This window comes from Schistocerca piceifrons, chromosome X (genome assembly GCF_021461385.2).
Source record: "Schistocerca piceifrons isolate TAMUIC-IGC-003096 chromosome X, iqSchPice1.1, whole genome shotgun sequence".
Lineage (NCBI taxonomy): Eukaryota > Metazoa > Arthropoda > Insecta > Orthoptera > Acrididae > Schistocerca > Schistocerca piceifrons.
In genome coordinates, this window is record NC_060149.1 from 434,124,865 (window position 1) to 434,149,795 (window position 24,931).

The following is a 24,931-nucleotide window of genomic DNA, read 5'->3' on the forward strand; positions in this document are numbered from 1 at the left end:
GTGGATATTTAAGTATTTCTTTTTCTTGTGGCTATTCTCTTCCTTTACGTTATGCTAAGTTCAACTGATCACTGATGATTTAAATTACACGTTTTTTATAGAAACGAATACTTGGTTTGCGAATGATGTCATGCACATGCAAAATACACTGCCAGGCAAAGAAAGTGAAGCACCCAGAAGATATGGTCGGATGTCAACCTAACTTTTTAGACCTACACACCAACGGCAGGTACGTCAATGATTAGAGTTGTGACAGGCAGAACGGCCAACAGAGTAGATTAGTGTTGTTCGGTTTTAGTGTAACAAGTAATGTACTCCCTAGAACATTCTGTGTCATCCCTTACCATTGGTCCGAGACTAGCAGCAGCCGGTGTTGGTAATAACTGTTTCACGTGTACTCTGCCGTTAACAACCAAACAGAAACGGCGGCGTTTGGAGTGGTGCCGTCACCGGGATGCATCGACTGCTGACGAAAGGTGCCGCATTGTGTTCAGGGATATTGTCGGCGAGTATTGCGGTGAACTGAGAAGTAATCCCAGGCTTCCAACGTTTTGTAGAGGCACAATGCTGTTACTGCTGGCATCATGGTGTAGGGAGCCATCGGGTATGGCTTCAGATCATTGCCGGTAGTGATTAAGGGAACCCTGAGGGAACAACAGAACGTCAGTCTTCCCGCGTCCTCATGGTTACCTCTCATGTGACATTATTATAGTTCTGTAAAGTTTCATTTCGTTCCTTGCACTCTTTCTGAGTACTTCACCCAGTTTTTTTCAAGCAATATACCATTAATATTTAAAACATCTAAATATACAATACTACGTGTTAGTTTGCGAAAATTTGCACCAATATTGTTCCAAACAAAATTTACGCACCTTTGTGTGGTAAAAATAAACTAAATGATGCTGCATTGCGCTATTCTCGTGTAGAACACTGCCTGGGCGCCCACTGTTGCTTCGACCTCCGTTAAGAGTCAGTCGAGGGAGGACAAGTGGGCAGCACATTGCCGTCCCGGTCATTATATCGGCTTTCGAACCGTAATACACTTTCTCGAAGTACGCCTTTAGTTTTTCCCAATAGGCTCGTAAAACCGTGTTACAATCCTCTCATAACAGAAAAAATCCCTGTATGGAGAATCGAATACGATCCCTGTGTGTGGCTGTTAGACACACTGATGTGGGATTCCTGCCAACAACTTCGATATTTCAAATTATTTACAATAATAACAGGTTCGCAGGAGAGCTTCTGTAAAGTTTGGAAGGTAGGAGACGAGGTACTGGCAGAAGTAAAGCTGTGAGGACGCGCTGTGAGTCATGCTTGGATAGCTCAGATAGTAGAGCACTTGCCCGCGAAAGGCAAAGGTCCCGAGTTCGAATCTCGGTCCGGCACACAGTTTTAATCTGCCAAGGAGTTTCGTATCAACGCACACTCCGCTGCAGAGTGAAAATCTCATTCTACAATAATGACTGATCAACTACTACATCGATTGGCTGACCTTTTTCTTTGACATAGCTGATCCTTCCAAACGATTTCTTCTCCTGAAGATGTTAGTGTTTGAAAATAGATAGGGAAGCTGTAGTTCAAGTAATAAACGTCAGCAGCTTTCGTCATTTACGGAAACCATTTAGTCGTCCTATACTTACTGCAGTCTGGTAGCTTAATTAACGTATTGACAGAACATAGAGTACAAAAGTGTAGAGACTTCCATCCATATTTCAGAGTTTTCGCGTTTCTCGTGTAATGTGTTGTATCATCACATTAAGTTCATAAACAAAACCACAAAGAGTATTATCTAATTCGCTATCGAAGGACCAAAGAGATAAAACAAAGAGTTCTTACCAAGGAGGTATACCAAGATCGTTTTATGGACAAGGCGGCTGCTGGAGATAATTAGGAGATCGGGTTTCGAATCCTGGTCTGGAGCAACTTTCTATTTCTCACCACATATTCTTTCGTAGCTCGGTCAGTTGTAAAGAGAACTGGAATGTGCTTACAAACACGCTTCAGACTCCTTAGTATCAGTGAAAACACATGATGAATAATTGAGCCTCTTTCAGCACGTAAAGAGTGGTACAGATAGTCGTATTTTTTTACGCTGCATTCATAGACCGTCTATATGGCATAAAGTACTTAATAACATGATGAAATAAATACAGCTTTCTACCATACTCCTCAGAGATGTTTACAGGCCCTTTTAGGGCCGATTCATATTTGTTGAAACGCAACGTCACATCACGTCAAAACATTGCACACTGGATTTCGAATGGCGGCATTCAAATTGACCGCCAACGGCACGTCACTGTCAGGGTTTCTCGGGAAGAAAGTCGGACGGTGACGTCGATCGTCTATTGTTGATCACGTAACCAACAAGATCATTTCCTTTCGCTACACAGCCATGCTCTCACCACGCTTTCCCACTCCGTACTTAGTTTCGTCGTGCTTGTGTAAGTTGTGGTTCTCACTACTTGTTATCGTCTTTGCTTTTGATATACAAGTTTGTCACTGTTCCGTAATTTATTATTGATTGTTGTTTCTTTTCGTTATTCGTTGTTTCCTTTTCTACTCTTAGTAATGAATAACAAATTTTGGCTGAGTTAGTAAGACAGCACTCTAAACTGAACGACATGAGTGATAGTACATATTCAAATGACCTTAGGAAAGGAAGATTGTGGAACAAAATATGAAACGAAATTGGAGTCTCAGGTAGGAGAAATTGAAATATATTTATTTTAAGATTTACTTAAAACAACAATTTAGACACACATTTTGGTTGACATGAAATAAGCAGGGTCAGGTGGCTCCTCCCGTATAAGAGCTCCTTGAAAAAGTGCTTATACACTCCTGGAAATGGAAAAAAGAACACATTGATACCGGTGTGTCAGACCCACCATACTTGCTCCGGACACTGCGAGAGGGCTGTACAAGCAATGATCACACGCACGGCACAGCGGACACACCAGGAACCGCGGTGTTGGCCGTCGAATGGCGCTAGCTGCGCAGCATTTGTGCACCGCCGCCGTCAGTGTCAGCCAGTTTGCCGTGGCATACGGAGCTCCATCGCAGTCTTTAACACTGGTAGCATGCCGCGACAGCGTGGACGTGAACCGTATGTGCAGTTGACGGACTTTGAGCGAGGGCGTATAGTGGGCATGCGGGAGGCCGGGTGGACGTACCGCCGAATTGCTCAACACGTGGGGCGTGAGGTCTCCACAGTACATCGATGTTGTCGCCAGTGGTCGGCGGAAGGTGCACGTGCCCGTCGACCTGGGACCGGACCGCAGCGACGCACGGATGCACGCCAAGACCGTAGGATCCTACGCAGTGCCGTAGGGGACCGCACCGCCACTTCCCAGAAAATTAGGGACACTGTTGCTCCTGGGCTATCGGCGAGGACCATTCGCAACCGTCTCCATGAAGCTGGGCTACGGTCCCGCACACCGTTAGGCCGTCTTCCGCTCACGCCCCAACATCGTGCAGCCCGCCTCCAGTGGTGTCGCGACAGGCGTGAATGGAGGGACGAATGGAGACGTGTCGTCTTCAGCGATGAGAGTCGCTTCTGCCTTGGTGCCAATGATGGTCGTATGCGTGTTTGACGCCGTGCAGGTGAGCGCCACAATCAGGACTGCATACGACCGAGGCACACAGGGCCAACACCCGGCATCATGGTGTGGGGAGCGATCTCCTACACTGGCCGTACACCACTGGTGATCGTCGAGGGGACACTGAATAGTGCACGGTACATCCAAACCGTCATCGAACCCATCGTTCTACCATTCCTAGACCGGCAAGGAAACTTGCTGTTCCAACAGGACAATGCACGTCCGCATGTATCCCGTGCCACCCAACGTGCTCTAGAAGATGTAAGTCAACTACCCTGGCCAGCAAGATCTCCGGATCTGTCCCCCATTGAGCATGTTTGGGACTGGATGAAACGTCGTCTCACGCGGTCTGCACGTCCAGCACGATCGCTGGTCCAACTGAGGCGCCAGGTGGAAATGGCATGGCAAGCCGTTCCACAGGACTACATCCAGCATTTCTACGATCGTCTCCATGGGAGAATAGCAGCCTGCATTGCTGCGAAAGGTGGATATACACTGTACTAGTGCCGACATTGTGCATGTTCTGTTGCCTGTGTCTATGTGCCTGTGGTTCTGTCAGTGTGATCATGTGATGTATCTGACCCCAGGAATGTGTCAATAAAGTTTCCCCTTCCTGGGACAATGAATTCACGGTGTTCTTATTTCAGTTTCCAGGAGTGTATCTTGTTTTGATAAGAAATGCCGAATTTGTACAGCAACTACCTTGCCTATTAAGATTGTTTCCTAGTTTGTCTAATGAACCGTAGGTCGGTCATGCATAACGTGATATTTTATGCAATTATGTAAAATGCGTGTAATCATTGTAATTCTGCCTACGTTTCCTGTGATAGCATGTATTCCTCGGAAGTGTATTCGAAATTTTTGTGTTCTTTGTTTTTTTTTCTTTTTTTGCAGAAACGTCTTCATAACCTGGTATTATCCTGATTGCTCCATTTACCTGAACATTGATTTTTACATGTGGAGTATTAACCCACACCGTAGCACAGTATTCAGCGGCACAATAGACGAGTTGTAAGGAAGAATATCGTAGTGTTGTAGCTTTTACAGCACATGAAGTACCACTCAGCTCCTGTATTATGTTACTGCGAGATCTCTACTTTGCAGCGGTGTTTTCTATTGTTTCTTGTGCTTCCTCGACTCTGTTTCAGAGAATCAGATGCATACAAGTTGAAGAGAACTGGTACCAAAACAGAGTCCTAGGGAGTACCATTATTAAGTTTCTTCTGTCTCCCTAATCGATTTCCGAGGACCACTTGGAAGTGTTGCCCAAATGACATGTTGTTTGAGTCTAATTATGGTTTGGCGGTGTATAACACTTGCGAGTTTGTACAGAAGTCATTGTTTCTATTCTGTATCAAAGACAAATATAAAATCTAGAAAGCTACTGATATTTTGCGTTGGAACTCAGCCTCTATATGTGCGGTTAAGCTAAATACTTGATCTGTACACGTTCTGTTTGGTCTGGACGCTGCTTGTCCGATGGGAGTAACTTCATGGATCTTTGAACCGATTCTGTTAAGGATGAGTTTTTCTAAAAGCTTATATCGGCAGCTCAGGATGGCGACTGGACGGTAGCTAACAGTTTTATTCTCATGTTTATTAGCTTGCAGTACAGCCATGATTTTTATTCTTTTGAAGGCTTTTGGAAGGCAACCCGATTGCGTAATATTGACGAAGAAGCTCGCAAGCCTCTGGCGAGTCTTGCTTCCACAATCGATAGGGAACTCTGAGTGTACCTTGACAAATCCTGAGCCTTTGCCTTTTTTTCATATCTTTGAGTGCTGCCTCGATCTCATCTAAGATGAACTCTTCGGAATACTCTGATTTGTTGGGTGCCTTTTGCTTCAGGTTGCTAAGTTCTTTCTTAACGATTCCTGTGTTTAGCTTATATCAGGGTGCTCTGAAGAGGGAAGTTATTCTATTTGCACACATATTTTAGGAGAGAAAGAGTCGTTCTCTAGAATCGCTTAAAGGGTTTACTGTAAGTGCTTGGCAGATTCTCCTCTTTGGGGACGTTCAATGTATTCCTTCCAGCGCTTTACCTAGTTTGGGATGTGCATTGATGACCTCATCATTGTTTTTACCATAAGATCAAATGAATTCGTATTGTACATCAACCAATGCAAGCAGCACGATCGACAATTTATGTTTCTAGTAACATAATCGTTAGCCACTGTGTGGTGGTGCAAAAATTTGTACATGTTTGCCATCAGTGGCACCCAGCAATTTGGAAAGTTCCACATTTGCCAGAATTCTTCTTAAATTCGCTTCTAGTACTCCTTAGTTATCCAGGGCGGTAACGGAGTTATCATGACATCACTTAAAGCTTGACACTGTAGAGTGACCAGGGCGGAAACTGAAAAAGTGAGTTTGCAACGAATCGCCGGTTGCTATGTGCCTGCAGATTTTCAGAAATGGTCTTAAGAAATGCACGTTATAATAATGGTATCTTACAAATCATATTTAGAAATATTTTAACAGTTCGCTTTATGTAAACTATATTAATGAAACGCAGTAGTTTTCTGTGTTTTATACTTTCCTATGCTACTGTACAATTTTGAAAATAATCTGAGGTTTAATTGTCTTTCTCCACTTTAGTGTACATAGAGCATATCTTATAAACTGATTCAAATTATTAATGATTCTGTCATTATTCATAATGTACACTAGTCACAGTTAAGTAACTATCTAAAGTTTATTAATTAGTTCTGAGAAACAGTTTTTCCATCCTGTGGCCTTGGATGTGTACTTGTGTGTGAATCAAATTACAATAATTTGTGTTTATTTCAGGTCACTAAATCAGATCTAGGATGGTCTCTTTCATGGACCCGAACAGGAACATACTCACTAACAAATGTTGCCTCACCAACTACTGACGAGTAAATAGTGTGTGTAGAAGAAGATTAAAAATATCAAGGACATCATCATCTGACTCCACCAGTTTCACAGCTGTGGGCTTGTCAACTCCAATTAGCTGAGTCAGTAAGCAGAAGAGGGCTGGATCAACATAGATCTCTTCTCACTTACTAAAAGAACTGTTGCACCAGGAAAGACAGTGCCCAGTTATGTTGTCTTTCAAATGTTCAAATGTGTGTGAATTTCTAAGGGACCAAACTGCTGAGGTCATCGGTCCCTAGACTTACACACTACGCTAAGGACAACACACACACCCATGCCCGAGGGAGGACTCGATCCTCCGGCGGGAGAAGCCACGCAATTCAAAAATGGTTCAAATGGCTCTGAGCACTATGGGACTTAAATTCTTAGGTCATCAGTCCCCTAGAACTTAGAACTACTTAAACCTAAATAACCTAAGGACATCACACACGCCCATGCCCGAGGCAGGATTCGAACCTGCGACAGTAGCGGTCGCGCGGTTCCAGACTCTAGCGCCTAGAACCACTCTGCCATCCCTGCCGGCCCACGCAATTCGTGACATGGCGCCTCTAACCGCGCGGCCACTCCGCACGGCTGTTGTCCTTCATAAGCATGAAAGCTACGGTGGGAACACTAACATTTCATAGACAGAGAATTGCCAGGCACGTAGTATGTAAAATGGTCAGTCTGGCGTGAGGTCGGTCGCTTGACGGCGCGGCCCTGCCCGTTGCCGGCGCGCCGTAATGCACCGAGGCTCGCACTGGGGCGTATCGCTTCTAGTCGAGCGTGCCGCGGCAGTCCTCACAGGGGCTGTGATGCGTCTCTTATAGCCTCTACTTCCCAAGTGGCTCTTTCCGCCTTCCCGTGGTGCCCGATGTTAAGCTTGGCGTTCTGCCTTGCGACAAAAGGGAGAGCTGCGACCCAACCCGATGCGAAGGCGAAGGGTGCGTGGCACAGGGAGAGCTGTGTCGAGGGACCGAACACCAGTCCCTTTCCGTTCGCATGGCACAGACCAGCAGGTGCTCTGCATGCCGGCGACTTCGTTTGTCGGCGTGGGATCGCGGCACGAGTCGGCAAGGGTGCTTCGCCACGCCCCTGGGTAACCGGGGCGTGTTCTGCCAAACCCAGGAGGTGGTGACATCGCCTGGGCTAGGTTAGATGGGCCCAGACCGCCGAACGACTGGGGGACCGACCCACCACCTGAGTAGGAGTGGGTCCTTGGCCTTCAGGTGGAAGCTCGGGCAAGTAGGTGGCGAAGGGCGAGGGGTGCATCCGCCTCTCCGGAGTGCGGGGTGCAGTTGCCGAGGAGCGTCGTGTGAAATCGTCGACGACGAGGCCATCGATGGGGACCAGTGCGCTGGTGACGGCGCGCTGAACCCGGCAGCTCTGGAGTGCCGTTGACCTAGGGGCGAGGTCGGTGGGCGAGCTGCAGAAGTCCCCCCCCCCCCCCCCCCCCCTATGCCAGAGGAGCCGGTCCGGGGCAAGAGACGGGCTCCCATCCTTTTTCACTCGTCTACAAACATGGCTGACTTAGAGACGAGTGACTCTAGTGCGACCTCGAGGGCGTCGATAGCGACCGTTCCTGCCTCACAGGAGGAAGCGGAACAGAATGAGCAAAACACTTTTGAAAGACACACTAAAATAAATCAAATTTTGGACTCAAGTGTGAAAAATGGAAAAATCAGCCAGGCTGCAGTCCTGGCAATCAAAAACGAGCTCGCCGCCTGGGCTATTGCCAGTGTAAAGCTTGAGGGGCGACTCGAAGAATTAGAGAAAGAGAACAATAGATTAAGGCAGCAACCAACCAAAACCTGGCTTGCAGTGGCTGCGCAAGCAGTCACAAAATCTCAAACCACAAAGGAAACAATCGCAAAGGTCTCAAAAAGGCCGGACACGGCGGTCTTCTTAAGACCCCTGCCCGGACAGACAGTCAAAAAAGTGCAAGAAATATTCACCATTACCATTGACCCCGCTAAGGACAAAATAAAAATAAACAAAGTCAAGGCAACCAAAAACGTAGTTGTAGTTGATGTGGCAACTGAGGAGGACAGAGACAAGATTTTAAACAACACCAAACTTAACACAGCAGTCAAAAGTGAACCACCAAAAAAGCAGAATCCGCTAGTGATCCTTTACGATGTACCGGTAGCGTTAACAGAAGTAGACATATACGAAACCCTATACAATCAAAATTTTGACGACATGAAATGGGAAACATTCAAAAACGATTTTAAATTACGTTTCAGAACAGGGCCCCGGGAGCGTGACGTCGTACATCACGTTGCCGAGGTCTCTGGAAAGATGTGGCGCAGAATCACCACCATGGGGAGAGTCTACATAGGTTTCCATGCGATAAATGTAAGAGATTACCTAGTGGTTCCCAGATGCCACAACTGTGGCGACTTAGATCACGTACACAAGCATTGTGAGAGGGAGCCGGCCTGTTCCAGGTGCGGGGCAGAGGATCATACGAGAAAGAACTGCAGCAAAGCTGGAATCTGCAAACCCTGTATAAAGAGAGGCAAAAAGTCATGCAACACCACTGGCAGAAATTGCCCTACCTACAGGATGCTTGAGCAGAGACTCATAGCACGAATCGACTATGGCTGACTCCCTAAATGGGAACAGGAAGCCCAAAAGAAAGTCTCCAAGCAAGAGGTTGAGGGATGCAATAAGGGCCAATAAATTCAAAGAATTTATTCAGAAGATCACCAGGCCACAACACTACACAATCACAATGAAAGATGTCTGTATCCAAACAGACCCTTGTGATCAGAATGATGCACCCTCCCCTCCGAATCGGGGACAAAGGTCGCCTAAAGATCAAGCACGACCACTTGGGCATCCTGTGGTAGGGAAATTATCACTGACAGAAGATCCAAAGGCAAATAGTCATGAAGAGCAAGTGCAGGTAAACACAATAAGCAGCACAAGTGTACCAACAAACACAAGTACACCAATAAGCCCACCTACCGAACGAGGGCTGGGAATAGATCCTGCTAGGATTTACCCCAACCTGGAGCACGCTTTGCAGCTGTCTAGACTGGAAGAGCCGTCCACCCTCACAACAGCCTTAAGGCATGTGGTGCGTGTCGGCCATGAATATGGCAGAGACATCACCTTCCCGGTGATGGAGGTTGTAGATAGAATACAGCTTAAGACAATGAATCTCTCCACAGACTTCGGAGCCCTGCGGGACCTAGTTAAGAAAGTATTCGAAAGGCGAAATGAAAAGTTCGACCTTAATGAATTGTACAATCAATCTGTCATCACTAACGGCAGAATAGCACACGACTGGCGCAAAAACTGGCCGGAGTCTCACATTCACACATACTTCCCACGTGAGCCAGTTAAAAGTGGGACAGATAAACACACACAATAGCAAACTGGTTCTGCAGGAACTCCGGAGAGTGGTGGAGGAGAACAGTCTAGATGTACTCTGTATGCAGGAGCCATACTCCCTGGCTGGACGGATCCCATTCACCGCAGTCAACTGGCAACAGATCTATAGCGGAGCGGAAACAAGGGCCGCGGTCATAATCACAAACAAAGCACTGAGAGCCACAGTATTAGCACAATTTTCAGATGACCACTACAACGTCGTGGAGCTTCATTCACCAACGGGAGTACTATATGTTGTTAACATGTACTTCCAGTACGGAAGACAAATAGACGAATTCCTGGACAAGCTCGTCCAAATAGCCACGGCGTTGCGGGGACGAAAAATTCTCGTGACAGCAGAAATTAACGCAAAATCCCTCCTGTGGTTCAGTGGTACTCAGGACGACCGAGGAGAAAAAGCTGTCGACACAATCATGGCACTATAATTAATGGTCGCTAACAAACAGGGAAACCCTCCCACCTACACTGGTGGTGGAGGACAGGACACAAACATTGACGTTACTGTGGTAACGCCAAACCTCGCAGCAAAAATATCGCACTGGACAGTATGGGACCAAATCACCACTAGTGACCATAACGTAATAACATTCACCATTGGAGACAGCGAGTGCCACTGGGACATGGGGTGGGAAACGCAGCTCAACTACAATAAAACCGACTGGAATCGCTTGGCGAGGGAGTGTGACATTCCTGCATTGCTGGAGGGTGATGTCAACGTAGAAGAGTATGCCAGAGATCTAACAAGTGCGATAACTAGGGCAGTGAAGGCAGCTGTACCAACCAGGAGGAGGGCCGTCGCGGCCTCCCCCTCACCATGGTCAGCCGAACTGGGGCAAATGCGCCAGGCAGCAAGGAGGGCGAGGAGGTATTACCAGCGGTGTGTCGTCTGGCATGAAAAACAGTGCTGGCTGCAGGTATACAGAGAAGCCAGAGAACAGTTCCAACAGGAACTCAAGGCTGTCAGGATGAGGAGTTGGGAGAACTATGTACAAAGCCAATTGGCTACAGACCCCTGGGGACTACCATACAAAATAGTACGGGAAAAAATCAAATCACCTATGGTGCTATCTACCGTCAGGGACGGGGACCGGATGGCGGAGACCTGGCAGGAAACTGCGGGGGTCCTACTCCGTGCCCTGCTAGCTGACGATAGAGAGGATGATGACTCTGATGAACAACAGAGAATAAGAAGAGAGAACCAACGGGTCTACGAAAATAACCGAGTGGTTTACCCCTTCTCCGAAGAAGAGGTAAGCTCCCAAATAAAAGCTCTTAAAAAAGGCAAAGCTCCTGGCCCAGACGGCATTACTGCGGAAGTGATGCAATAACTCGCCCCCCAGCTGGTGGCACCTCTCACTCAGCTGTACGATGAGTGTTTACAGCTTCAGACATTCCCCTCAATATGGAAGAAGGCGAATGTAGTTATAATCAAAAAAGGCCCAGACAAAGATCCCAAAGAAGCCAAGTCGTACAGACCTATATGTCTACTGGACTTGTTGGGCAAGCTTTTTGAGAGGTTGCTGGCAGACAGGCTGGCTGCACACCGAGTCCTGTGCGGGATGAGTGACAGACAATTCGGTTTTCGGACAGGACGATCGGCGTCTGACGCAATCGCCCTGGCTGCGGATGTCAGTGACTCTGCCCCGCACAAGTGCATAGTCGGCATCATGGTGGACATCAGTGGCGCCTTTGATAACCTGTGGTGGCCTTCGCTCTTCTCCTGCTTGCGGGAGAAGGAATGCCCAGGGTCGCTGTATGGCTGTCTCAGGAGCTATTGTGAAGAAAGGGAGGTCTGGCTATCGGCCCCTAGCGGCAAAGTCAGCAAGAAAATCACCAATGGGTGTCCTCAGGGATCCGTCCTGGGGCAACTCTTTTGGGACATAAACATGGAACCACTCTTAGAAGAACTAAAGAGCAGTGAAGATGTGCTAGAGGTCATAGCCTACGCAGACGACCTCCTCCTGCTGGTCGGCGGCCGTAGCCGCGAAGATTTAAAGCCGAAAGAAGAAAGAGCCATGACAATATTGACCACATGGTGTCACAAAACAAAAATGACCATCGCACCTAACAAGTCAACCTACCTGTTGCTCAAAGGTCAACTTATAAGAAATCCCACAGTCAGAATAAATGGCCTACCGGTCCTCAGGCGCCGAGAAGCCCGGTATCTTAGTGTCATCGTCGACGAGAGGTGGAACTATGCATCACACATTGACACGGTAACACAGAGATCACTAACATACTAAACAATTTAATCGGAATAGGACACAAAAGATTCCATCTCCCACCTGATCTAATCAAACTGTATCATAACAGCATCCTTACATCCATAGTAGGCTACGGGTCAGCGGTCTGGGCACACAGGCTCACGAGGGTCATGCCTGCCGTGGCCGTAAGAAGAGTGCAGCGAAATATGCTCCTACGTTCAGTAGGCGCATATAGAACAACTCCAGGAGGGGTACTTTTAGTACTGATGGGGTTATGTCCACTGGACATAAAAATTAGGGAACAGGCCACCTGGTATTGAATAAAGAAGAATAGAAGAGAAAAAATTGAAGAAATCATGGGGGTATATGTAGGGGATAAACAAAGTATTAAAAGAAGGGGAATTGAATTATGGCAGGAACTTTGGGATAATGATGAGACAGGCCGAAGAACACACGAGCTACTTCCAAACATACAGGAACGCCTAAAACTCACTTACATCAAACCCACTAGAGGCTTGCTGCACATTCTTACTGGGGACGGACCCTACCCGACATATCTGTGTCGGTTTGGGAAAAGGGCAACATCAGCGTGTGGCTGTGGAGCAGTGCAGAGCACTCCAGACCATGTGGTGTACGAGTGTCCCCTCTTCGACGATGTTGCACAACAATTTAGGGAACAACTGCGGAATAACGATACGCACCACTTGCTCTGGCACGAAAACACTTTTAACGTCTCGAATCACCTAGCAGACGCAATCTCAGGTAAAGTCCTCAAAGAATATCTAAGAAATAATCAATAAATAAATACCAGACTTGACACGTACACCTTCCCTGTTCCGCCGGGACTTGGACTTGGCCAGCCGCCTCACGGCTGGAACCCGCCAGGTCTTCGGAATACGTTGGGGGGGGGGGGGGGGGGGGGGCAGAACATCACCACCGGACTTGACAACGCACCAATTACGACATTAGATATGGGGCTAGTTATAGTTTCAAATTAGGATAATAGAAGTAGTATAGAACTGCAGCGACCACGTCACCGGCCAGCCCAGTGCCTGGGGCACTCCCACTGGGATTAGCTCAGTGGGAAAGGACAACAATTAGGTTTGTATCTTATTCTGGCACACCTGTAACGCTGCAGGTAGAGTAGTCATAGTAACCAATTACAAGTAGTATCCCAATCAACAGTACCTAAAATTAAGGTAACACTAAAACAATAGCATAGTACATTATAGTAGAATAACCCCCATAGTGGTGAAAGATCACAGTAGAAACCTGTAGTGTTAAAAATAACAATAGCTGCAGATTGAATATTTTAATAGTTAAAAATAGGACCTACTAATGTATTTAGGTAGTAGGTTAAATTGTATCATAATAATGATCGGATAAAGATTTTTTTTTTAATGGTCAGTAGGCTAGAGAGTAAAGAGGCAGATGTCATAAATTACCAATTAGGATTCAATCGTGGTTTACAGTAATGTAATTTTTTTAATAATAAATTACTTTAAAGAATGTGTAAGTTCTGATGCATAAACATCTCAGACCTATTTTTTACATTTATGTTGTAGGTGTCACATACCTACATAGGATTTTCAGTAAGACTTCTCAGTTACTTGCCCTCTAATAAATTTATAAAGTGGATATTTACATACAATGACGTGCAAAAAATGACTCTAAGCACTATGGGACTTAACATCTCAGGTCATCAGTCCCCTAGACTTAGAACTACTTAAACCTAACTAACCTAAGGACATCACACACATCCATGCCCGAGGCAGGATTCGAACCTGTGACCGTAGCGGTCGCGTGGTTCCAGACTGAAGCGCCTAGAACTGCTCGGCCACACCGGCCGGCTGACGTGCAAAACTTAAGGACGAAAATAGCTCGGTAAAATTGGCACCATACATGGAAAAAACTGCTACAGTGTAGCGCAGAATGTAAGTGATAGAAATACGGAGTTAGACAAACAGAAATGACACTTTCATTCAAAGACAATAATAACCCTGAAGTCAACGCGATCAATGATGCTCACTTGGACATTAAAAAAAAGCGGGACATGGTCCTTAATATTGTGTGTGGGTATCCAGGGCAACAGTGTATACTCTGCAATGTGCTTCCACGCTGGTCACAAGGTTCGTTAGGAGTTCTTGTGGTAGAGCTTTCCATTCCACCACCAGCGTGGCTGCCAACTGCTGTACGGTCTTTGGTGCATGCGGACGTGCTGCAGTACGTCTGCTCAACATGAGCAAGATGCGCTCGGTGGAACTTAAGTCGGGGGAACGGTCAGACCAGTCCATTCGCCGAACATCCTCTGGTTCCAAGAGCTCCTCTATCTGTGCGGTTCGATAAAGTCGCGCATTGTCATCCATAAAAAGAAGCCAGGGCCGAATTGACCCCTGAAAAGACGAACTCGGGGAAGGAGTACGGTATCGCAATGACTTGACCAGTGAGTGTACCGTGTTCGAAGATTTGGAGGTCAGTACGCCAATTTAACGTTACGCCTCCCCACATCATAATACCTGGACCACCAAAACGATCATGTTCGACAATGGGTGCATTATGTGTTCCCACATTTCACCATATGAGTGTATGTCCAGAATCACAATTCAAACTTAATCTGACCTCATCCCGGAAGATTCAAATGTTTCAAACGGCTCTAAGCACTATGAGACTTAACATCTGAGGTCATCAGTCCCCTAGAACTTAGAACTACTTAAACCTATCTAACCTACGGACACCACACACATGCATGCCCGAGGCAGGATTCGAACCTGCGACCGTAGCAGCAGCGCGGTTCCGGATTGAAGCGCCTAGAACCGCTCGGTCACAGTGACCGGCCATACGGGAAGAGACCGTGCTTCCAATCCTAGTCGGCCCAGTCCCTATGCTCTTGACGCCATCTCAATCGGTACCGCCGATGTCCATATGATAGCCGGCCGGGGTAGCCGATCGGTTCTAGGCGCTACAGTCTGGAACCGCGCGACCGCTACGGTCGCAGGTTCGAATCCTGCCTCGGGCATGGATGTGTGTTATGTCCTTAGGTTAGTTAGGTTTAAGTAGTTTTAAGATCTAGGGGACTGATGACCTCAGAAGTTAAGTCCCATAGTGCTCAGAACCATATGAACCATTTTATCCGTATGATAAAGGAACACAACGTACTGGTCGTCGGACAAAGAGACCACCCTCATGCAGTCGATGTGCCACTGTGGCGTGTGATACTGCGTGCCTTGCAGTCCTGTTTGACGCGGGTCCCGTCTTGCCTGTTGCACAACGCAGTGGTCACGTACTGCTGCAGATGACATTGATCGACCACCTCCTCTCCATTGGGGAGCAATATCTGTGGCTCGGAACGCTCCCCAAGTAAGTGAAAGAATGCACTGAGCAGTACCAAACTGCTGGGGTACACTAGTCACACTTCGCCCTTCTTCAAGTTTCTCGATGACTCCTCGCCGCGTGAAGTCATCTAGATGTTGTCTCCGGACCATGTTCTAACGAAGAACGCTACCACAGTGCACTTTTAACTGCTCGGTGGTTCACACACATTGTCTTTTCCCTTTCCGTCAACTGCCTGGTGTGGCGGTGCCAGCCCCATTTGGCGATTTGGTCACCCTGATCTTATACCGTGTGACGCCCACTTCTCTCTGCACGACTGGGAGACCCCTGGCAACGTGCTTACGCAGTTCCATTGATTTGCACCGAGTTTTCGATATGTTATGAACCTTTATCTATTTCTTCCTTAAGTTTTTCAGAGAAGTATAAATATTATTTTAAAATTAAATGAATAGCGAATTGGCTGCAATTTGACGTGAAAAGGGTACTGTGGGTAGAAGCAGATTGGTCCGTATGTGGAATTAGTTTGTATATTGTCTTGCATTTGTATTGTTTTATAAAGAAATGGAATGAAATCTTCTGATACTGCGACAGAACAATACATCAAGAAATGTATTGCAGTTGTTTGTTTAAATAAGGTATACAATATTCGCATATGGTTCGTAATCTCTAACAACCAAGAGTTTGTGAAAGTTAGACTGTTATGGAACGTAGCATTATTTGTGCTACATTACTTTTACATCTATTTGCCTGTGGTTACTATTCATAAAATTGCTTATTGCTGGCATCTTTCAGATTAGTGATAATCTGAGCTCTTATTTGTGGATCGACGACAGGACATACCAATGTTACATTATATAGGGTGGCCCAAGAGCAATTTTCACTACTCAGAGACATGACAGGAACACTCATTTGAAGCGAAAAAGTTCATACGGACATATACCCTATTTCTAATGGTTTTCGAGATAGAATACATTTACTATCACTTTTTACTTTTTTCTTGAATAACTCGAAAATTGCGGTCTCTAGCGAAAGCGTGTCGCAGTAGGATATAAAACTACGTTAAATATTCTACGAAAACGGCCGTATTCATTTTTCTCTAGGAATAATAGTTTGGTCGAAGAGAGCGAGAGAATATAGAAAATCTCATGCGATTCTCGTGTGCTGTAGGTAGGTAGTTTCTGTAGGTCAATACGAGGTCGTTTCCCGACTAGATATACCACAAGTGTGCTATATAAAATTGTTCGTCTCGATCTTCTCTACAGTACCGTAGTATATTATAAAAAATGTATAGAATAATACAAGAAATAAATAACAGTGTACATTAAATGCGTTCTATTTCGGAAACCATTCGGAATAGGGCATACGTCCATATGAAGTTTTTGTTTCAAATGATCTTTCCTATCATATCACCGAATACTGACCATTCCTCTTGGGACACCCTGCCGACCCTCAGCACCACATAATTCTTGATAAATTTCAATTTGTTGTGAAAGATAAAACAAGAGATAAAATAATTTAGAGATTCCATTTTCCACATTTTGATACACAAACAAGCTGAGCTCATTTTTAAAAGATTTTAAGTCAATACAACACTATAATTGCGTGTGAATAATGTAACAACCATATTGAATTGTAGAATTAATAACGATGTACTAATCTCACTCACTATCTCTTTCTCTTGTGTGTAAAATAGTTGTTGCATGCAGCAAAGGTCCACGTTTACGTAGTTTCAATAGTTATCCCCAGTACACTTGAACAATTAAAACTCAAGTACAAGATATAATGAAAACCTACAAATCTTTAAGGGAAGCATATTGCGGAAGATGTAACTATTACACAAAAATTTGCACAGGACTGGCATCCAAACGTACCTTAAACAAACCGTTAGTACTTGTGGGCGGTTGACGGCAGCTCATAAAACTGTGTCCCTTTGAGTAATTTTGAATACTATTTGACGCAAACAATGAAAAAAATTGGTGCTTCAATATTCTGAAATATTTATAAAACGCCTATTCTTCTTCCACTAGTTCCTTGTAGAGCGCATGAATTTCCCCTCCTGGACTACGTAATGATAACATTTTTCGGATCCACACTCTCCGTTTGCGTTGCTTCACACTTTTCCTTCCTCCTCTAGTATAAGATCAATCACGGCAAGTTTTGAACTACTGAGCCTGATAAATACCATTTTCATACAAATGCGGACTCCAGCACTCACGTATGTAAGCTACCACACTGAGTCTGTACTTCCCGGCGTAAAAACTGCAGAAAAGCGTCTTGCGAAGTGCGCAGTACTCGCGAGAAAACCATTTGTGGTGAGATGACGTGACGTGACGTGAAGAGACGAGAGGAGAGTTGACCTGACGTGATGTCCAGTGTGAATACGTCCTAATGTTGACGCGACGTGACGTAACGTGGCGTCCCGTCCCGTTCTGGTCCGTTGACGTCTAGTGTGAATAGGTTTTATGTGGACGGAAGCACACCAGAATAAAGTAACATTTGTATATGTAGCTCATTATCTCTGCATTTGTCGCGTTCTGGAAGCATTTCACACCAAATCGTCGCTGGCGTCAAAAAAGATGCCTCGCATTTGCTGTAACGAAGAAAACAAGATGTACACTGCAGAACGATTTGACAGTCTAATTGCTTTATCTGAAACAGGTAAAAGCAGAAAACTGGTTCTAGATGAATCTATGAGCCATGCCAAGAAAGTAAATAAAAGCAAAATAGTAAGAAAGGCAAAGCTGTCATCAACTGGAAGACTGGTTTAAACATCACAGTGGTTTTCCTTATGCCTTCCCCCGACCTTTGAACAGATATACCTAGTCAGTTATAGGTCGATCTACATACAGTTTAACGTGGACTCCGAGCTACGGTGCAACTCAGAATTCTTCTCGAAAACAAGCACCTCCAGATGTGTAATAAGTCACAACAGACGGATAAAAATTGTAACACTTACCAGTGATCGAAGCCCAGACCTTTGAAAGCCTAGTTTGGCACTTCACCACCGAGCCATTAAGTCACAAGTAAAATAAACTCACTAAGGATGCTTCCAGAGGCACATGCTTTATTATCAAGGAATAAAAGGAAGAATGTTTAGAGTCTGACATGCTGTCGACGGAGAGTTTGTTAGATACTGAGCACAAGCTACGATTTGGGACATATGACGAAGGTAATCGGCAGTGTCCTTTTGAAAGAAACCATCCCAGTCTTTTCATTGACAGAATTGGAGAAAACACACACTATCTACACTGCCTAATAGAAAAAGTGAAGCACCGAGATGGGAAGGAGGAAACGAAATGAGACTTCACGGGTTGATGGGGTATTTGATGTTAATGCAGTGATTAAAAAATCGAGTCAAATTTACAAAGAACCTTGTAGCATGCACCCACTTATCAGTATGACGTTGCACCCCATATGGCCTGCATGCATGCACTGATTCGGTTGGGAAGGGTGTCATAAATCCGTTATATCCACTTCTGAGGCAAACAGGCTCACAACTGTTGTAAATGGTACTTGATATCCCTGACACTGGCACTGGGATGGAGCTGGTCCCACAAATGTTCTATTGGGGACAGATTTGCGGATCTTGCTGGCCACAGGATTACTTTAACACCGCTTAACAGTTCACAGAGATACGCGCCACATGTGGACGAGCGTTGTCCTGTTGAAAAATGGCATCACGATAATTTCGTACTGTCGCGCGAGAGGTTAGAAATGAGTATGCAGGATGTCGGTGCCGTCAGAGTTTCTTCAGTCACAACCTGCCGTAATCTGAACTCGTACCCAATGGATCCCCACACCGCGACAGCAGGAGTAACACCGCTTTGCCTCTACAAAACATCGGAAGATCGGACCTCTCCCCCTGACGCTGACATATTCGCCGACGATGGTCACCCATGGTACTGCAGAACAGCGATGCATCGCTGAACGCAATGCGAAGCCATCCATCAGTAATGGATGCTTTCTAGTCACGGCACCGCTTCAAACGCAGCAGTTTATGTTGGGGTGTTAGCAGCAGCCCACGCATGGATAGTCATTCCCTAGTCCGATTGCTGCTAGCCTCTGACTAATGGCGTAGGATGAGACAGAATGTTTCAGGTAGTCCATTACTTGTTCTGACCATATCTGATGGGGTTACGATGTGTTTAATGCACGGTAATCTTCTTTTGTGGTGATCGGACATCATCGACCGGAAACTTAGTGACTAGCATGCCTGCCCTCAAGTTCCCATTTGCTCCAACATCGGGTCACTGCCAGATCCGAATTCCCATCAAATATGGATACTGCTCGATTCGACCAGCCAGCCAGATAAGACTCACAATGATGCCCCTTCCAAATTCTGTCGGTTGCTGATAACGCTGTCTCAGACGAGTACGGAGGATCTACTTTTGTGGTGATCGGACATGGTCGACCGGAAACGTAATGACTAGCATGCCTGCCCTCAAGTTCCCATTTGGTCCAACATCGGGTCACCTCCACATCCGAATGCCCATCAAATCTGGATACTGCTCGATTCGACCAGCCAGCCAGATAAGACTCACAATGATGCCCCTTCCAAATTCTGTCGGTTGCTGATAACGCTGTCTCAGACGAGTACGGAGGATCTACGTGTCCTACACAGTAATCACTCAACTTGTGACACAGTTCATACCCTTTATACAAATTATACCCTACCACACCTGGTAATAACACCAAACACGAACAACGCTAATCTACTCTGGTGGTCAGAGACAATTGCAGCTCTAATCGTTTACATACCCAGTGATGTTGTGTACATGTACGAAGTTATATTGACATCCGAGGACTGTGTCTCTTGGTGCTTAACTTGTCTTGTCAGGCAGTGTAAATATAGACAGACGGACAGAGATTTGAGCTAGCGTCCTCCGGAATGTGAGTCCAGTATCTTACACTGGGCCACATCGCTCAGTATCAGGGAGAGAAACTATATAGCCATTGATGGAATAACTATCGCTAAGGACATGAGCCGCTAAAGGTCAAGAGATCCAACAGATAAGTAGTAAATTTGGAAAAAGTCCTATGGGACCAAACTGCTGAGGTCATCGGTCCCTAGGCTTAAACACTACTCAATCTAATTTAAACTAACTTACGCTAAGAACAACACACACACCCATGCCCAAGGGAGGATTCGAACCTCCGAGCTAAATTGTAACGATCACATAGATAATTTTGTAGGTAGAGCAAACCAAAGACTGCGTTTCATTGGCAGAACACTTAGAAGGTGCAACAGGTCTACTAAAGAGACTGCTTACACCATGCTTGTACGCCCTATTCTGGAGTATTGCTGTGCCGTGTGGGATCCGCATCAGGTGGGACTGACGGATGACATCGAAAAAGTACAAAGAAAGGCAGCTCGTTTTGTATTATCGCGAAATAGGGGAGATAGTGTCACAGACATGATACGTGAATTGGAGTGGCAGTCATTAAAACAAAGGCGTTTTTCGTTGCGATGAAATCTTCTCATGAAATTTCAATCACCAGTTTTCTTCTCCGATTGCGAAAACATTCTGTTGGCACCCACCTACATAGGGAGAAATGATCATCACGATAAAATAAGAGAAATCAGGGCTCGCACAGAAAAATTTAAGTGCTCGTTTTTCCCGCGTGCCGTTAGAGAGTGGAACGGTAGAGAGACAGCTTGAAGGTGGTTCACTGAACCCTCTGCCAGGCACTTTATTGTGAATAGCAGAGTAATCACGTAGATGTAGATGTAGGGGAGCAGCACGAACCGTAGCAAGGCGCCCAAGCCCGCACGGCTGCCCCGCGCGGCAGAGATAAGAAATGAAGCATTTTATATCTACAGCAAAATTATAAAGAATTACATGAAACTATGAAGCATAATTCAACGAAATACTAGCGCGTAACTAGGAAGTAGCAACACCGTCTCGTCCTTTCATTCCTTAACTATGAAGAGACCTTAGTTTTATGAACTAACCTAGTTCTCACCTAAAGCAGACAATAAGAGTAGCTGCTAAAGGACGAGTCTTGGGCGTATCGGATACTTTCCCACTGCAAAATGATATTCGTAGTCGTAAAGTAGAGGTCTTACAATAGTTAGTCACAATCAAAGGCCAGAGCGAAGTCTTAAACGGCTTACGTCTTTAACTCTATGGAAGCTACTGTTACTGCATCTTGAGCGATAACACGGCGTTAAGAGAGTTGTTAACACGCCGCCTGTTGCTCATTCAATAAAGAACGCGCTTGTCTTTCACGGATCGTGTTAGACAGTGTGAGTGTGCCGTAACTGGATCGCTCTGGATGCAAAATGTTTGTAGAAATTAACAAGTTCTAGGTTTTTGGTGTCGAAGTGACGTCACGGTAATGAAAACGCGTCCTACATGCGCGGAGAGGAAGGCTCGCGGGGCGCGCGTGTGCGAAGACGAGGTTTTGCGCATGCGCGTGTTAGGCGCCGCGCAGACTTGAATGCCGGCTGCTGCCGCAGGCGCGAATTCGCGCTTTCTTACGAGTACCAACACTGCTCGCCCGTCCTTCGCCTGTCTGCCACCAGAGGAGCGCTACTTCACCGTGAGTACTTAGCCTGCACTCCTTCCGTAACAGCATCAGCTATGACACCGTATCACTTGTCACGTCACACCACTTACACTGCCATTAATTCACAATGGAAGCATGCACCCAACAGCTTACCGATTTTGCTTGTCTTTCGCACGACCGCAATACATACTTCTATGTGACTTTCTTTTGCTAATCATTGCCAGACATATTTGTATCATTGCACCTAATCATCTTTCTTTAGAAAGGAACAGTGACATTGATAAACATTACGGTACATTCATGGCGAGGTATAATCAAAATGTGATAAGGAATCACGATGACATGAACTTTTATTTGTCCATAAATTGATGCGCGTATAGCAATGACATCATACTGAACTATACCTGCATTGAATAACGTACCTTACATTTGCTATACGCGCATAAATTTTTCGATAAATGAATATTCATTTCATCACGGTTCCTTATTACATCTCATCATGAATATACCAGAATGATCATTATGATTATTATTATTGTTGTTCCTTTCCGAAGAAAAATGATTAGTTTTTGCCACACAAGGGTTTAGTGAAAGATCAGAGAAAAAAAAAGTTATGCGACTCGAAGCACCACGAGCAGAGTTCTAGTCTGTCGCATTAGCCGCTTCCGCGTACTCCGCTGCTCGACAAAATGTACTCTCGTACGGTTTTAGACAGACTCGTAGGAATTTGAACTGCGATTTCTCGAATAGGCTTGAAGAGCATATCGCTCTAAATCAGCATCTGTTACACCTACGTACGTGCTACAATTATGTGAAAGGTAAGCAAAACCAGTGACCCTTTGAGTGCATGCTTTCCTTATCAGAGAAGACCCTTTCTACCGCAATCTCTGTTGTCGGTTACACTTTCCCTACGACGCTCTACAAAGTTCAGTGAATTTCTCTAATGAATATTATAGACATAGGATACAAATCCTCAAGATACGCAGGATCATATTTTTGCTTTTTGTCATGGAAGAACGTATTTCCTTTTCGCAACGAGAACAGCTGCTAGAAGTTCTATATCAACATTTTCCAGAACATTCCCACACGTGAAATGACAAGGATTCGAAGACTCTGAAAATTTAGTACCAGAGGCTGCTAAACAGATGTCAATTACCATGCGCTGCCTTCACATTATATCTATTCTAGTCAGTGAATATCTTTCCGTGCATATTGCAAGTCATGTACCTGAAAATTTCTCGAAGTTAAGGACGTTTGTTAAGTTTTTCAGAAGCGAAAATCTTATAACAAAATTATGAAACCTGAAATATACACTAACAAAGGCAACTTCACGTTATTTTTCTATTGGAAGCAACAGCAATATATGCTTGGACTACATTGCGATTATGCATTGCACGGGTACCATCAATGTTTGAAAGAGCTCTTTCGCGAAAATAGTTTCCGTCAACCCTATTAAAAGATGTCTACTCAAAAAAACAATAAATGCATAGTTTCCACTCAATAAATAGACTGTACAACTGTTTGCAGCTGCATAATCATACAGTGTTTGTGCTGCTTTTGCACAGACAAAAATTTCAATGATTTCTGGAAACTGAATGACGCTTCACGAAATTAATAGTAGTCGAACCTCTCCATTTGCAGTATTAAAAGAGCATGAACCATACATCGATTATCTTTCGTGTCTCCTGTATATGATATCAGTTATAACGAGTTTGCTTGCGTGGCAAGCACAGAAATATTCATTTTGTAAATAAAAACCGCCTTTTCTTGCTGCAGTGTATTTTATTTCTTCCAGACGCGTTTCGTCTTTTACTTTAAGGCATCTTCAGTGGAATCTAGAATGATACAGTTTTGTTTTGATATGCGATATTTGTAGATTATAAAGCGGGTGCCAACTAAACATGCGAATAACTGTAAGTAATCACTTATTTACGTAAAAAACAAGGAGTCAACTTTTTTATAATCTACAAATTTCGCATATCGAAAGAAAATTTTATCATTCGAGATTCCACCGAAGATAAGTAAAAGGCCACTGGAAGAAATAAAATACATTGCAGCAGAACAATACGAATGATCAGTTATTTCTCCCATATGGATTTTTCTGTAGCAGTACCTTCCCTACTGTATTCATCATAACGTAAGTTCCTAACAAGGCCAAACTGTGCAGATGCGTACATATGTTCTAGAATTTCGCTCATTTGTAGTACATGATTCATACGTTCCTCACCTTTTCTGGAAGCCGAAATTTCTTGAGAAGGGCAACACATCATTTTATACCAACCGACTGCTTTGAAAGTATTATTTAATGAAGACGGCCATATTATTGACTATTCATTGCTGATTCCATGCGCTGCACTCCTTGAAATAAAAAATTCCGAATGAGTATCGAAAAAAGTTAAGCTGTAAAATATGTAATTCAGATAAGTTGGTGCACCTTTGTTTCTATATTAATGCTCATTTTACTCGTACGGAAGGTACTCCCTCCTGGACAGCCTCGGTGGGGAATTCTGTAAATATACTCTCTCCTGCCTTCCTATTTTCCTGTCTACTTGGTACACAAATTGTTAATGTGAAGAATATCGATTTGTTAATTACTTTTAAGTTTCCAAGTATTTAAAGCTGCAACTTTTGTAAGACTTTGTTGAAATACTAATAGATCAATTAAGCTTCGTATAATGTATATGTACAATTTAATACTGTGGAAAACGACCTGTGTTAGTCACTAGTTATAATAATCTACGCAATTACAGTTTGGAAAGCCGTATTTATCCAGATAATATTTTATTCACAAGTAACATAGATAAGCACTTACTGTATAGTTCACATTTTGAAATATTTACAAACAACATCATTATTAGGGCAGTACAATAATGAACATTAAGCTAAGCTCCAACGTAACAATACGAAATTGTACCTGGCTAGAACTGATTACGAAATTCACCTCTTGCAGACAGCAGCGAATGCCGTGTTTCTTTAGATACCTACTAGAATTCATTCTCGTCCAGCACAATG

At 44.7% G+C, this 24,931-nt stretch overlaps 1 protein-coding gene across 1 annotated transcript in view; it reads left to right on the forward strand.

The window, feature by feature from the left end:
• Nucleotides 1-21,881: 21,881 nt before the first annotated feature.
• The window catches only part of LOC124721771 (sodium- and chloride-dependent GABA transporter 1), a 399,373-nt gene continuing 396,323 nt past the window's right edge, over nt 21,882-24,931 (forward strand). The window contains exon 1 of the mRNA XM_047246882.1: nt 21,882-21,952. The gene's annotated coding sequence lies outside the window, so the exon portion shown is untranslated. The remainder of the gene's footprint in view (nt 21,953-24,931) is intronic.